Below are 14,986 nucleotides of genomic sequence, written 5' to 3'. Positions count from 1 at the left end.
GATGATGGTGTCGCCCTCCAGCTCAGATCTCTTATAGGCCAGAAGCACATAGATTACCATCACTTCGTCATACTTCTGGCCCATCTATGAGTCCTTGATCCCTTCCCATTGTGTAGCCCTGGGATACCATCAAGTCAGTCTGCCCAGGATCCTTGGAGTCAAGGAGTGGCTCCATGTAAGGTATTAGTTCCTCTCCATGGTCCATGTTTACCTACAGAACCTTCATGATTTCCTCTAAAGTACCCCGCCCCCCCTTGATTGGGTTGAGGATGAAGAACTTCTTGAGGTTTTCATACTCCACTGTCATATAGAAGAGAATATTGTACATTCTGCTCAGTACTCATTCCTACAATAAAGAAAAACTTCAAAAAACAAAAGAGTTTAAAAATTAGAAAAATTGAAAACAAAAGTTAGAAAAATAAATGAAAAAAAAACGAGAAAATGGCAAAAATAAATAAAAATAAGAAAAATAAAAATAAAAGATTTAAGAAAAATAAGAAAACATGAAAAAGAAAATAAACGGTGAAAATGCAAAAAAATTAATTAGAAACTTTTAGATGAAGAAATAAAGAAAAAATAAGAAAGATAAAAAAATAGAGGAAAACATTTTTCAAAAAAATAAGCAAAATAGACAAAAAACTGAAGAGAAAAATACTTAACTTGGTGAAAATCCCTCAGGACTAGAAGGACCAAAACTCTAGGCCCAGCCATGGATTGATATAGGTGCTTAGAATTCTATCAAAATGCCTCCTTATGAAGCCATGACAAGAAATGGACCCATCATAGCCAGGGATACTCCATGGCTTTCTAACTTTTTATCACAAAAACCTTTACCATTATAAAAATTAAAAAAAAACAAAACAGTTTTTGTTTATGTGGATTATAACCATAGATATTTGCCTTATTAGAAATTAACACCCGTAGGATGCTTCAGTGACTTCTTTACTTCTGGTTTGAAAAGCTATAAAAAGTTTTGGTTTTTAAAAAGCTCATAATGTCTATGCTTAAAATATTCAATTCTTTTTTTTTCTTTAAACTCTGATGGATCTCAAAATGATGCCACAACTTAACTAATATCAAAATACTATACAGAAGTATTCCTTTGCATAAACAGTATAATCTTTGTCTGCTTTTGGTATTAGGGTAATGTTGGTCTCATAGAATCAGTTAAAGAAGCATTCTTTCCACTTATATCCTCTGGAAGGAATTGTAGAAAATTGATATCATTTCTTCCTTAAATGTTGGGTAGAATTCACCAGTGAATCCATCTGGGCTTGATGCTTTTGTTTTGGAGGGTGATTAATATTGATTCAATTCCTTTAATAGATGTAGGCCTATTCAGATTTTTTGTTGTGTAAGCTTTTTTTTTTAATTGAAGTTTTTAGAAAGAATTAATAGAAACATTTCCATGAAAGTAAACTAAATAAAAAAGATTGTGAAAAAAATTTCTCCATTTAGGTATCATTTGTCTGTTTGCATATGTGCCAATCTGTTTGCTGATAGGTCACTAAACTGGTGATAGAAATAGGGGAGCCTATTTCTTCTGGTTAGATACATAGATACTGGAGGAGACAGTTTCCAATCAACTTTACATGCAAACCTGCATCTGCTTTGGTTTTACTAAATGGCTTAGCATCAGCCCCCACAATAGAGCTCAATACCAGTTAAAAACAGACACCTCCATTCACAACTTCCAGGGAATTCAGAAGTGTTATTTCTCCTTCCTTTACTGGACTTGGCCTTCTCCCAGGGAAGTGGCTTGAAAGGCAGGAATGAAACTTTGGCAGTACTGGGTTGTGTGTCTTTGCATCAAATTTCTCCGTGAAAGCTCATAGTCTACTGACTGATATATTGTTTAATTTCATGGCTGACAAGTGAAGGCCTTTGTCATTTCCCAGACATGGTAAATGCCTTTCCAACTGGCATTTTATTTCTTATGGAGCATTTGGCTGGAGGTTATTGTATCAAAGTCCCAACAGAACGAGGTGGCTTCATTTACAGTACCACAATGGGGAACATTTACCATCAGAAGCACCGTGTTGCCCTCCCTCCCATCCCCATCTGGAATTATTGCTATTACAGAAAATAATATTCATTAATCTTTAACAGTGATGTGAGTATCATCACCACGTTTGGGAATTCTAGTTCCCATTTGCTTTATTCACTTCCTCTTAAAAGCAACATTTCCAGTTTCAGACTTCCACTTTTTCGCAGAACAGTTAATTCTTTCTTGTTTATTAAATTTGAGGGTTTATAAAACATTCTTCTTGGTAGAGGCCATTATTTCCATTTCTGAATGCCTAATTATGAGTCTTCTCCTTAGCATAGAATACTCCAAAATCAGAAGAGGGAATGAGGCAACTCTTCCTACCTTAGGATAAATCATGGAAATACCCTTGGACCCTAGTACTTCTGGAGGTAGGGTGAGGAGGCTCCTTCAGCTGGGCCATGGGCCAGCATGAGGGAGCACTGCTGACAGGAACTAGGGGAAAAGGCTGTCACACACGTAGGAACAACAGGTACACCTCACCTGCCCCTCCTCTCCTCCAGGCTCACTTACAGCTGGTCCTCAGTGTTGACCCCTTGCCAGGTTCAACCTCACGATGCACTTTTATGATTCTCACCTTTTCTTCTCTTTCACCATTACCAATGATGCTCATATTGGGACCATGTTTCTCCTCAATATTGGAAAAGTAAGCCCTGATAAGTTGGTCTCTGACCTCACAACCCCACTCGCAAAAATGACTTCCTTAAGAAATAACCTCGAAGACCTTAAAGAGCATCCCCCAAAGTGTGACCTAGCGGTGGTGAGGAAGAGGAGTTTAAGAGACTCCAGACACAACATTATATATATTAAACCCCTCAATGGGGAATCTCTCCCTTTTCATTTCTCCAAACATCACTGTGGTTGTGTTGAGGAGAAACTCTCATTTTGGGGCCACCACGACCAAAATATGTTCTCATATTTGTTCATCTCTGTCCATAAAGAAAATGCTGACCTCAGGCTCAGAATTTTGGCAGGCACCGGTATCTAGCTAGAATTTAATTATATTGCTTTCCATTTTGGGGGGTTTTGTTTTTTGGCTATCTCATATTTATAGCAAAAGATACAACTGTTCATATTGTCATATATTTTCGTGCCCAGATGGTACTCAGATATGATAATAGACCATGAAGGTGTTCAAGAAAGGCTGCAGTGTGAAAACTGTTTTAAAGACAGTGGTTCTTGGGGCGCCTGGGTGGCTCAGTCAGTTGAGCGTCTGACTTTGGCTCAGGTCATGATCTCGCGGTCTGTGAGTTTGAACCCGACACAGGGCTCTGTGCTGACAGCTCAGAGCCTGGAGCCTGCTTCAGATTCTGTGTCTCCCTCTCTCTCTGCCCCTCCCCCACTCATGCTCTGTCTGTCAAAAATAAATAAACATTAAAAAAAAATTGTTTTAAATAAAGGCAGTGGTTCTTAACCTCGGCAGCACCTAGGAATCCTGGGGGCAGTTGCCAAAATCCCAGTGCCCAGGCCCTTCCCCAGACCAATTCCATCAGAAACTCTGGGGGGTGGGATCTAAGTAGGGGTATTTGTTAAGCCTCCAGATGACTCTGGTACATAGCTTACAGTAGAAGCAGTGCTTCAAACTGATCTTAAGTCTGAGCATAGATGAGACCAAACATTTTCTCCACACTAGAACAGCAGGATCAGCATCTGGAACACGAATAACCAAGGTCAACCACAGTCCTAAAATCTCAGTCCAAAAAAATTATGGAATTTTGGAGCTAGAGGAGACCTGAGAGCACTGAGACTAGATCCTCATTTTATCTTTGAGGACCTAAAAGGCCAAGAAACTTGCTGGGAAGGGAATCTCTCTTGAGGAGCCCAGGCTAGGGCTCCTTTCCCACCGTCATGCTGCCTCTCTGGTGGCTATAAGTGCCCCGTTTGTGAATTGATCTGGAAGAAACTACCATCTTTTTTGAGGAATAAGTTAAAGGCCCAAATGTTGGAAATTCAGCTTCCAGAAAGTACATAGAAAAGACGTTATACAGAGCCCAAGAGGTCCCATGGACATTCTTCAAAGTACGTTCCACAGTTGGAAAGTGCCAGGGTAAAGAAGTTGAAATGGGTTTCATCATTGCAAGACTTCTCAGGGCCTTCAATTTACAAATGTGCATAGGGAATCTCCAGAAGGAAACAGTTCAACAGCACCTATTTGCCCTTTTATGTGGAATGTTTCCCAGAACTAGCTTTTCTTGGGGAAACGCTAGGTGGGCACAGTTGCCTAAAGCTCTGGCCTGCTCTCTATCCCTCTTATCTTGCTTTATTTGTCTTAGTAGCACTCTTCACTTAGATATTTATTGTCTGTCTCTTTCTCACCAAAATATAAGCCCCTGGAGGACACGGAATTTGACTTCACTGCTGTATCCCAAGCATCTCCAAGAGGGCCTAGACCTTAATCAATATTTGTCAAAGGAATTAATGGGTGGTCTCTTAAAATATAAGTAACCATGACTGCTTATCTAGTGGGATTCCTCCCACTCATGGTTGTAAGTCTCTCACCACCATGTTAGGCTGAATTTGGATGTCTGTATGCTGCAGGGAGTCTCACAGACTAAGTAGCCCTGGTGACACCTGGGTTAATGGCCAGGCTCCGGCACTAATGAACTCGGTGACCGTGCATAAGTCAGTTGACTTCTCTGGGTCCCATTTTCCTTATCAGTAAGATGAGTGGATTGGATCAGACAATCTCCAAACGTCCTTCTCAGTTATTGTATGACAAATGGCTAAATTAAAATATCTGACATAATTGAGGATTTTTCTATTTCTCCTTGGAGTTCTATCAGTTTTTGCTTTATCTTGGTTGAAGCTCTATTATCAGGCCCATAAATATTTAAGATTGTTATAACCTTCTGATGAATGAACCATTTTATCATTATGAACTAACCTCCTTTGTCCTAGTAATATTCCCTGCCCTGAAATCTACTTTGTCTGATACTAATATATCTTCCCCAGCTTTTTAAAAAATTAGTGTTACCGTAGTACATCCTTTTCCATCATTCTACTTTGAACCTAGTTGTGTCTTTCTAAAGTGGGTTTCTTGTAGGCAGCCTATCGTTGCCCCTTTCTTTTTTCCCACCCAATCTCTCAATCTCTGCCTTCAAATTGAAGCATTTAGACTGTTTAAATTTAATGTGGTTATTGATATGATTAGTTTTTTTTTTTTTTTTAAATAAGCTCTATGCTCAGTGTGGGGCTGGAACCATGACCCATGAGTTACCCATGATCATGAGTTACATGCTCTACTGACTGAGCCACCCAGGTGCCCCTATATGGTTAGGTTTAAATTGACCATCTTGTTGTTTGTTTTCTGTTTGCTCTGTTTATTCCTTTTCCTCCTTTTCCTTTTTTCTGCCTACTTCTGAACTTATTGCTTTTTTTGTAATACCTTTTCTGAGATGTAATTCATATACTGTATACTTCACTCATTTAAAGCGTACAACTCAGGGGTGCCTGGGTGGCTCAGTCAGTTAAGCATCCGACTCTTGCTTTCGGCTCAGATCATGATCTTGCAGTTTGTGGGATTGAGCCCCGTGTCTGCTCTGATGTCAGCACAGAGCCTGCTTGGGATTCTCTCTCTCCCTCTCTATCCCTCCCCACTTCTCTCTCTGTCTCAATAAACAAACAAACATTAAAAAAAAAAGAAGTGCTCCTTCTTCTTCAAGCAAGAAAAAGTCGTGTACAATTCAATTACTTCTAGTGCATACACAAAATTGTGTAACAGTTACAGAACATTTTGATCACCCGAAAAGAAACCTCACACCTTTTAGTATCACCCCCAAATCCTCCCACTCCTACCCCTTCTCCAGCCCTAGATAATCTCTAAGCTACTTTCTGCCTCTATAGGTTTGCCAATTCTGGACATTTCACGTAAGTGGAGTTATAGAGTATGGGTCTTTGGTGACTGGCTTCTTTCACTTAGCGTAGCGTTTTCAAGATCCGTCCATGTTGAGGCCTGTGTCAGTACTTAATGCCTTTTCATGGATGAGTTCCACTGTATGGACACACCACATTTCTCGATCCATTCTTCATTTGATGGACATTTGGGTTGTTTCTAGCTTTTGGTTATTATGAATAATGTCGCTGTCAACATTCATGGCTTTGTGCAGATGCATGTTTCATTTCTCCTGAGTATAAACCTAGGCACAGAATTGCTAGATCCTATGGTAACGCCACGTTTAATGTTCCAAGTCCTGCCAGACGGTCCCAAAGTGGCTGCCCCGTTTTACATTTCTGCTAGCAGTGCATCAGGGTTTTTAATCCTCCATGTTCTCTCCAGTGTGCATTAGTATTTGCCTTTTTGCCTATAACCATCCTGGTGGGTGTCAAGGATTTATCTCACTGTGGCTTTTTGCATTTCCCTGATGACTGATGATGTTGAGTATCTTTTCATGTGCTCCCTGGCCACTCGTACATCTTCTTTGGTGAGCTGATTGCCGTCTGTGATTTCATTTTACTTCCTCTGTGGCTTACTTGCTATAAATCTTTGTCTTGTTATTTTAGTGGTTATTTTAGGGTTTATAGGATACATCCTTATTACTACCTTCATGTGATATCACATCACTTCATGTACGTTCAAGAACCTTACAAAAGTACATTTTCATTCCCCCACTCCTGGCTTCTGGACTATTGTTGTCACATCTCTGGTTAAATTACAAGCTCTCCTCTCTGTAGTATACTGGTGCTCTGTTGCCTTAAGGGAATAAGACGTGTCATGGGAAGCTAGAAGAGGGAATGTAAATGGTTAGTTTTTTTAGCATTTTTCACTGTTCCTGGAGGGCAGGCCTGGTCCAGTCGTGAGGATCGCCAGAGAGAACATCAAGAGGGGCCTGGACTCAAATGCAGGAAAGAGAAGAGGAGAGCTCAGCCTGGTAGAAATCCTGAGGAATCTGGGAGGCACCTTCAACACATTGCTGGTTCTCCTAGTGGTCTTCCTGGCTACATTCCTCGGCTTCCAACCCTTGGGCTCATGACTAATACATCTGTCAGTTGCAGTGACTGCATGTGAGTCGGGTGGGGCAACAGAGAGTCATGGGCTTGGTGACAGAGAGAGCTGGGCTCGAGTACCAGCTCTACCCTCATAGATATATCCAGGGACAAGAAACTAAACTCTCGTGAGCCTCGGTTTCTTCACCTATAAAAATGGGGAAAGAAGTTCTTACCTCATAAGGTTGTTAAAAGGATTAAATGACGTGACGTAGGTAAAAGTGGTCAGCATGTGACATTACAAGCACTCCATTAACATTTCTATCCCTTCTGTATGCCTCATTATCTCTTAACCAGTTATAGTTTACATTTTTTATGTTTCTCAAGCATTCATAATTCGTTGAGGTTGAGAGTCCCTTTTCCTTCCCATAAACTGAAAATTCTAGCGCGTTCAAATATTTTTATAGGACTGCCACAAACTTCCTACTTTTCAGTGTACAATTGCCATGTATTGGGCTGGCTCAATGCCAAGGATGTGCTATGCACCCTGCATGTCTCATTTCCATAGCTAACTATCAACCCCACAGGATGGGCAGAGTTTCTCAACCCTGTAACTATTAACATTGGGGGCCAGATTATTCTTGGTTGTGTGGGCTGCCTTGCGCATTGCAGGATACTCAGCAGCATCCCTGGCCTCTACCCTCTAGATATCAGTAGCACCGCCTCTGTTGTGATAATCAAAAATATCTGCAGACATTACCACACATCTTCTGGGGGACAAAAATCTCCCTCAGTTGAGGGCCACTGGGAAGGAATTGACGTCCTTACCATTATCTACCTATGAGGAAGCCACAGTTCATAGTGGCCAAGAGCTTTGTTCAGAGTCACATAGCTACCAAGTAGTGGAGGCAGGATTCAAATGCTGCTCCAAAGCCCTGCATTATAGTGACTTGAGAATGTATTCTAATCTGTAAAGATAGCCTCAAATACCTTTGCCATACCTGGCCCTCACTCTATCTTCTGTAAAGAGGCCTAAACTCTGGACTCTCTTCTCTGAAAACCAAGAATAGGCCCCAAAACAAGGGATTAGACCGTCATTGTTTACAGAAAGGGCCCAGAGGGCCACATGCAACCTATTGCATGCAGCTGGCATCCAAACATGCTTTTCCTGGACATAAGGGGTGTTATGGTTTAAATCATGTCCCCTGAAGATATGCTGAAGTCCTAACCCCTGGTACCTTTGAATGTCATCTTATTTGGAAACAAGGTCATTGCTGATGTCATCAAGTTCAGATGAAGTCATTAGCGTGGACTGCTAATCCCATAGATCTGATGTCCTTGTGCGAAGAGGAAAATCTGGGCAAAGAGGGAAGAGGGCCACGTGAAGACAGAGGCAGAGATCTAAGTTATGCTGCCACAAGCCAAGAAAGCTGGAAGAGACAAGGAAGAAGCCTCCCCTGGAGGCTTTGTAGGAACACAGCCCTGTGACACCTTGATTTTAGACTTCCCTCCAGGTCAGTGAGGCAACATATTTCTATTGTTTCATGTCAACCAATTTATGAGACATTTGACCCTTGCGCAACATGGGTTTGAACTGCATGGGTCCACTTAGAAGTGGATTTTTTTTTTCCAACAAATACAGTACAGTACTGTATTTTCCTTTCCTTATGATTTTCTTAACATATTTTCCTCTAGCTTACCTTACTGTTAGAATATGGTATTATAATACAATAAAATCTTGGACTGCGAGTAACTTGTTCTGTTAGTGTTCCGCAAGACAAGCAAACATTTAACTTGATTAACTTGATAAACGAGTGATGTCTTGCAATAGGAGTAGTACATGACTCCAAATGTCACATGATCACAACTGATTCAATAGTTCATGAAACTCGCTTTGATATACAAGTGCTTTGGATTACAAGCATGCTTCCAGAATGAATTATGCTTGCAAATCAAGGTTCTACTGACACGTAGCACACAAAATATGTATTAATCAACTATTTATATAATCAGTAAGTCTTCTGATCAACAGTAGACTATTCGTGATTGAGTTTTGGGGCAATCAAAAGTTATAATGGGTTTTCAACTACATGGTTTTCAACTAACCCCTGCAATGCCCAAGTCAAGTGTACTTGGTTGCAACACTCCCAAGAGATCACTCCTCAGGTCCTCTGGCAGCCCTGAGCACTCCATATTTTGATTTGACAATTCTTCTTGCTCCCCACTCAGTTATGACACCTGGCCATTAGTCAAAGTCATGAAAGATATTTAACTTCCCTACAATAAACCCACAAGTTAGTTTGTGCCTCCCAGGAATCACATGGCCAAGACAATGATCTGGTAGTGAAATGACAACATAGGGACCTTCCTAGATAGCAGCTGCCCGTCCAGATGCCTTCATATGTTGTGTCAGCCACCACGGCATTGTATGTCAGTGCCTTATCTTTCTTGGTAACAGGAGGGACCGTATGGTTCCAAGATAAGGAGGAGAAACTTCGTACAACCTGACTGAATGGCCTTGGTTACCTGCAGGTCACAAAGAAACACACAGAGGGAAATGAACCTCAGACAACTATGAGTACAATATAGACAGGAAATGATCAAAGGTAACTAAGAGCATTTAAAATATGAAATCCAAAGCAATGTATCCTGGGCAAGTAAACAAGTAGCAGCAAACAAACTCATATGAAATCCGAGATTCTTTGAGGCTCAGTCAGCCCTTAGAGGTCATGTGCATCCCAAATAGGCCTTTCATCTTTCCCAGCCCAAGCCCTGTGGGACATTCCACATTTAAAGGGCCACATGGACGAGCAGAATTTGGAAAGCGTTCTGTACTTTCATCTCTCCCTGGAAAGTTCATAAAACCCATTAGCATATTAAAGACAGAGAAATTCTGCTGGAAAGACACCCATTCGACTCCTTTTGGGGGAGGCAGTGAGTAGAACACTCTTTGGACTACTGATGTACGCCCATTCATTTTATAGAATTTGAGGCTGAGGCCAAGAGAAATGAGGTGCTTTTTCAAAGGTCACACAGACAGAAAGTGACCTTGCATAGTCTTCAGATTCCAAATCTGGTGCTTTTTCTATGTTTTCATGTGCTCATTAATGAGTTTATTAATAAACATTTGAATGCTACCATGTGGTAAGGCAGCAATATAAAAATAAATAAGGTAGGTCTCGCCTTGCATGTAATTTACTATTTCTGGAGTGAGTGAGCAGCAGAAAAACAAATAAAGGAAAGATTGTGGGGACAGGGAGGGGAGGGACAGAATGGTTGACTTGGGGATGAATACAGAACCTGTCAGGCCGGAGGTTTCCCATCAGGTTACTGTTGTTCTTGTGAAGCCCCATCATCGAGACCTACCTTCACTGCCACCCACAGCCTCTGCTGAGGAGAGGCCGGTGGCCAGAGCCCAGGGGGCTCCCGCTACCCTGGCCAAGCTGACTGGGGGAGAGGGACCACCCCACAAGCCTGTCAGACACTGACAATGTGCTTGCTTCCCCCAAATGGGATGACCGACTGGATCCTCTCAAAACTGGAACAGGGGGCTACGGAGAAGATGCAGTGATCAGGAAAGCTGAAAAGGAAAGAACATCCGAGAGACAGCGTGAGGGTCACGGGCAGAGCAGGGGAGTAAGGAGGCAGGCAGCAGGCAAGAGCCGAAGTTGTGAGGCAGCAGGGATAGAGCGCAGTGGAGAAGGGATGGACAGCAGGCAGTGGCCTGTACTGGTGGCTGGGGATGGGGTGGCCCCATCACAGCTCCGGGAGCTGCACTTCCAGGAGGCCTGCCCCACCCTACCTGAACTAGCCAGAGAGGGGCTCTGGTCTTGGTTGGTAAAAGTGCCTAACTCCTATTTTTCAATCATGGTAAAATACATATAACAAACATTATAAATACATATAACATTTTAACCATTTACAGGCATAGTTCAGTGACATTAAGTACATTCACACTGTTGTGCAGCCATCACCACCATCCATCTCCAGTACTCTTTCGTCTTGCAAAATTGAACCCCTGTGCCCAGGAAACACTAACCCCCCATTTTCCCCTTTCCCCGACCCCTGGCAACCACCACTCTACTTTCTGTCTCTATCAATGTGACTGCTCTAAGAATCTCATGCAAGAGGAATCATACAGTATTTGACCTTTTGTGACTGGCTTATTTCATTAGCATAATATCCTCGACGTTCATCAATGTTGTACCATGTGTCAGAACTTCCTTTTCAGGGCTGAATAATAGTCCATCGTATGCATATATCACATTTTGCGTAACTGTTCATCTGTTGAGTGGAAATTTGGGCTTTTTGGCTACTTGAGTAATTCTGCTATGAACATAGGTATGGAAATATCTCTGAGACCCTGTTTTCAATTCTTTTGGGTGTTAAGATACCTGGCAGGGGTACAGGAAGAAATCTGGCTACCCAGGGCACAGGTGGTACATAGTCAACTGAGGTCCAAGAAGGGGAGGTGAGGGGCGCCTGGGTGGCTCAGTCGGTTAAGCGTCCAACTTTGATTCAGGTCATGATCGCGCAGTTCCTGAGTTTAAGCCCCACGTCAGGCTCTGTAGTGACAGCCAGGAGCCTGGAGCCTGCTTTGGATTCTGTGTCTCCCTCTCTCTCTGCCCCTCCCCCACTCACGCTCTGTCTCTGTCTCTCAAAAATAAATAAACGTTAAAAAAAATTAAAAATAAATAAAAATTTTAAAAAAAGAAGGGGAGGTGACGAGGAGCCCTTCTTTGGGGCTTTATCATAGCACATAGCTTTGGGTTTGCTACCCTCCCAGCCCACACCACAGGGAGCCTCTCTCCAGGCAGAGACAGAAGATCAGCACAGTCTCAGCAAACTGAGGCACAGTTTTGTCACTTTCCTTTTTCTCTCTCTTCTCCATGCTTTTCAAACAGGCTTTCCAGAACGTCAGCTCCATGAAGGCAATGATCGCCCCATTCTGTTTACTCACGCATTCTAACACCTCCTGAGTGCCTGACACGAAAGGCACGCTTTAATCAAGTGACATTTGAGAAGTCATTAACACTTCAAAGTGAGTTAAATTGCTGTGTTCCTTTTTTCTGTCCTCCCCCATAAACTTCCACCTCCCCGAGTTTTGCTTTGTTTTTATCAAGCAAAGTCTAGAGTTTGCATTAGGGTTCACTGTTGTTATTATATGGGTTTGGACAAAGGCATGCATCCACCATTATAGTGTCTTACCCAGTGGTGCCCACCACAATCACCTGAGGAGGGTTCTGAAAAATTTTTCAGGTTTGAGTTCCACCTTGGAGATTCCTGTCCAAAGTGAGACCCAGGAATCTGTACCTTTAAAAAGCCTCAATGATTGTGATGGGCAACTCCATCTGGAACCATGACGTGAAAGATAGAATTTCAGACACTGTGAGAAATGGGAGGCTGGTCCCATCATGACACCTGGAGGGTGCTGCCTGCTTGGCCTTCCCACCTGTCCTGTCCCATGGCTCCATCTGAAGGCCAGATGAGACCAGACCTTTATAATTCTCTGCTAATTGGACATCTCCACCTGGCACCTCAAATGTCACTTCTCCCAAGCTAAACCCATAATGATCTTAATCCCACCTGGAAACCAACTCTACTTCTGACTTTTTGACTTTGGAAGATGGCAAATCCAACCTCCCACCCTTTCAGGACAAGACTCTTGAAGTCAACCTTAACTTCTCTTAGGATACATCTCATGTATCAGCAATGCCTGGTGGCTTGACCTTTAAAATAAATCCGGGGTCTGACCACTTTCACCCCCTCCACTTCCACTGCTATAGCAGGTCTCCTGGCTTCTGCCCTTGCCCCCTTCCTGTCTTTTCTCAACTGTAAACCAGAGTTGGCCTATAAGAATGAAGTCATATCATGTCTTCCTCAGCTTATAACCCTCCACTGGCTCCCATCTCACTCAGAGGAAAAACTGAAGTCCTTACAATGGCTTATAAGGTCCCTCACAATCCTTGTGGCCCTCATTTCACACGCAGCTCTCTCATATCACCTGCTTTTTGTCTCCCTGGCCCTTCTAGGCACATGGGCCCCTTGCAGTTCCTGGAATAGGCAGGTATACTCTATCCCAGGGCCTTTGCATTTCTGCTCACTTCTCCTGGAATGCTCTCCCTCCAGAGAGCCACCAGCCTGACTTCCCCACACCCTGCAGATTTTCACAGGACACCCTGTCTAAAATTTCAAATTTCCTGCTCCCTTGCCAGCACTGCTATCTTTATTTTTCTCCTGAGGACTTAGCTCTGGTTATACTACCTGCTGACTTGCTTCTTTTTGTTTCTGTCTGGCTCCTCCCACCAGATGCTAGAGCCACAAGGCAGGGTTATTGGCCTTCTCTGTCCCTGCAGTGACTGGGAGCCTAAAACAAGGCCTGGTACACAGTGGCTCTCATCCTTCGATGGCCCTCCTTTCCTCTCAGCCACTGGCTCACGTCCTTCCATGTACTGAGGTATCCCCTTTTTTACCCTCTCGTATCTACTCTACTTAGTCTCCACTCCTGGGGGGGGGGCTCTCTTCCCTTCTGGAGAGCCTTTACAGCTGCCAAAATCTTCTTTCTAAGGGGTAGATCTGCATCAGTCCTTCAATGACACCCTTTAACTCTCAGGACACTGTTCAAACTCCCTGCTTCAAACACAAGGTGCCTGCCAACGGGCCCAGGCTGCTTCTGCAGTCAAATCTCTAACGCCTGCCCACCTCATGCATCTTCAACTCTATAGGCTTTTCTCTCTCCTGCCTTTGCACATGCCATCCCTTCTGCCTGGCACGCCATCCTCACACCCTGAGTCCTGCCCTACCTACGCTACACCCATCGAGCCCTGAGTTAGCCTTCACGTTCCAGCTAATGGAACCACCTACAGAAAGCCTTCTAAGAACCCCAGTCATTCTAGAGCCCCTTCTGCCACCCCCTTAGCTCCCTGGGTGTACTGAGCAGCACCGCCCTGTACCCTGGCCGGTTAACTGTCTCCACTATTAGTCCAAGTTCTCCACCTGCCTAGTCCTCATACTGGCCTGACACTGAACAGGAGCTCTGTATACGTTTCCTGGTTAAAGAAGTCTCCAGAAATGCGAAAAAGTGGTTCAAATCCGTAATAGTGGTTCAAATGTCTACGACACTTTTGCCATCTATTTGAACTCATTAGTCAATAGTTTCAAGAATGTTCTAGAATACATCATTGCAGGTGTGCCTAAACACTAGGACAGAGGAGATAACTGGCCTCTCAGGGATACCTGTACAGCTCAGACTGGACTGGCTAAACAGTCTCCCCATAGTTTACCATTCCTCTGTGTGTGTGTGTATGTGTGTGTGTGTGTGTATACACTTGCATATAAATATGTTATATACACATGTAATCTAGGTAACTGAAGATCCTGGAAATATTCTCTGGTGCATGGCTGTCAGGCTACCCTGTAAAGCCTCCCACATCTGGATGAACCTCCTGCACTCAGGCAGGTCATCAGGCAGGTCAAGGATAGACCATCAGAACTAATACTCACTTTCAGGGAGGGGGGATGGACTAAATGGGTAAGGGGCATTAAGGAATCTACTCTTTTTTTTAAATTTTTTTAATCTTTATTTATTTTTGAGAGAGTGAGAGACAGAGTGAGAGCAGGGGAGCAACAGAGAGAGAAGGAGACACAGAATCTGAAGCAGGCTCCAGGCTCCCAGCTGTCAGCACAGAGCCCGACGCAGGGCTCGAACCCAGGAACCGTGAGATCATGACCTGATCCGAAGTCAGACGTTTAACCGACTGAGCCACCCAGGTGCCCCAAGGAATCTACTCTTGAAATTACTGTTGTACTATATGCTAACTAGCTTGGATATAAATTAAAAAATAAATAAATTTTTAAAAAAAATTAATACTCACTTGTTCCCTAAGTCTCTAGAGCTTGAGTCTTTACTAAGATGTTTGTTTCTAATTATAGGACCTTGTTATAAAATGCTTTCATGTTAATTTTAATCCACTTTATTCTGTAATCATAGAAGACCCCTGATGAATATTTTTGTGA

The sequence above is a fragment of the Panthera leo genome, chromosome A2 (assembly GCF_018350215.1).
Source record: "Panthera leo isolate Ple1 chromosome A2, P.leo_Ple1_pat1.1, whole genome shotgun sequence".
Taxonomy (NCBI): Eukaryota; Metazoa; Chordata; class Mammalia; order Carnivora; family Felidae; genus Panthera; species Panthera leo.
The sequence above is the reverse complement of the archived record's forward strand: the minus strand, read 5'-3'. Positions refer to the sequence as shown.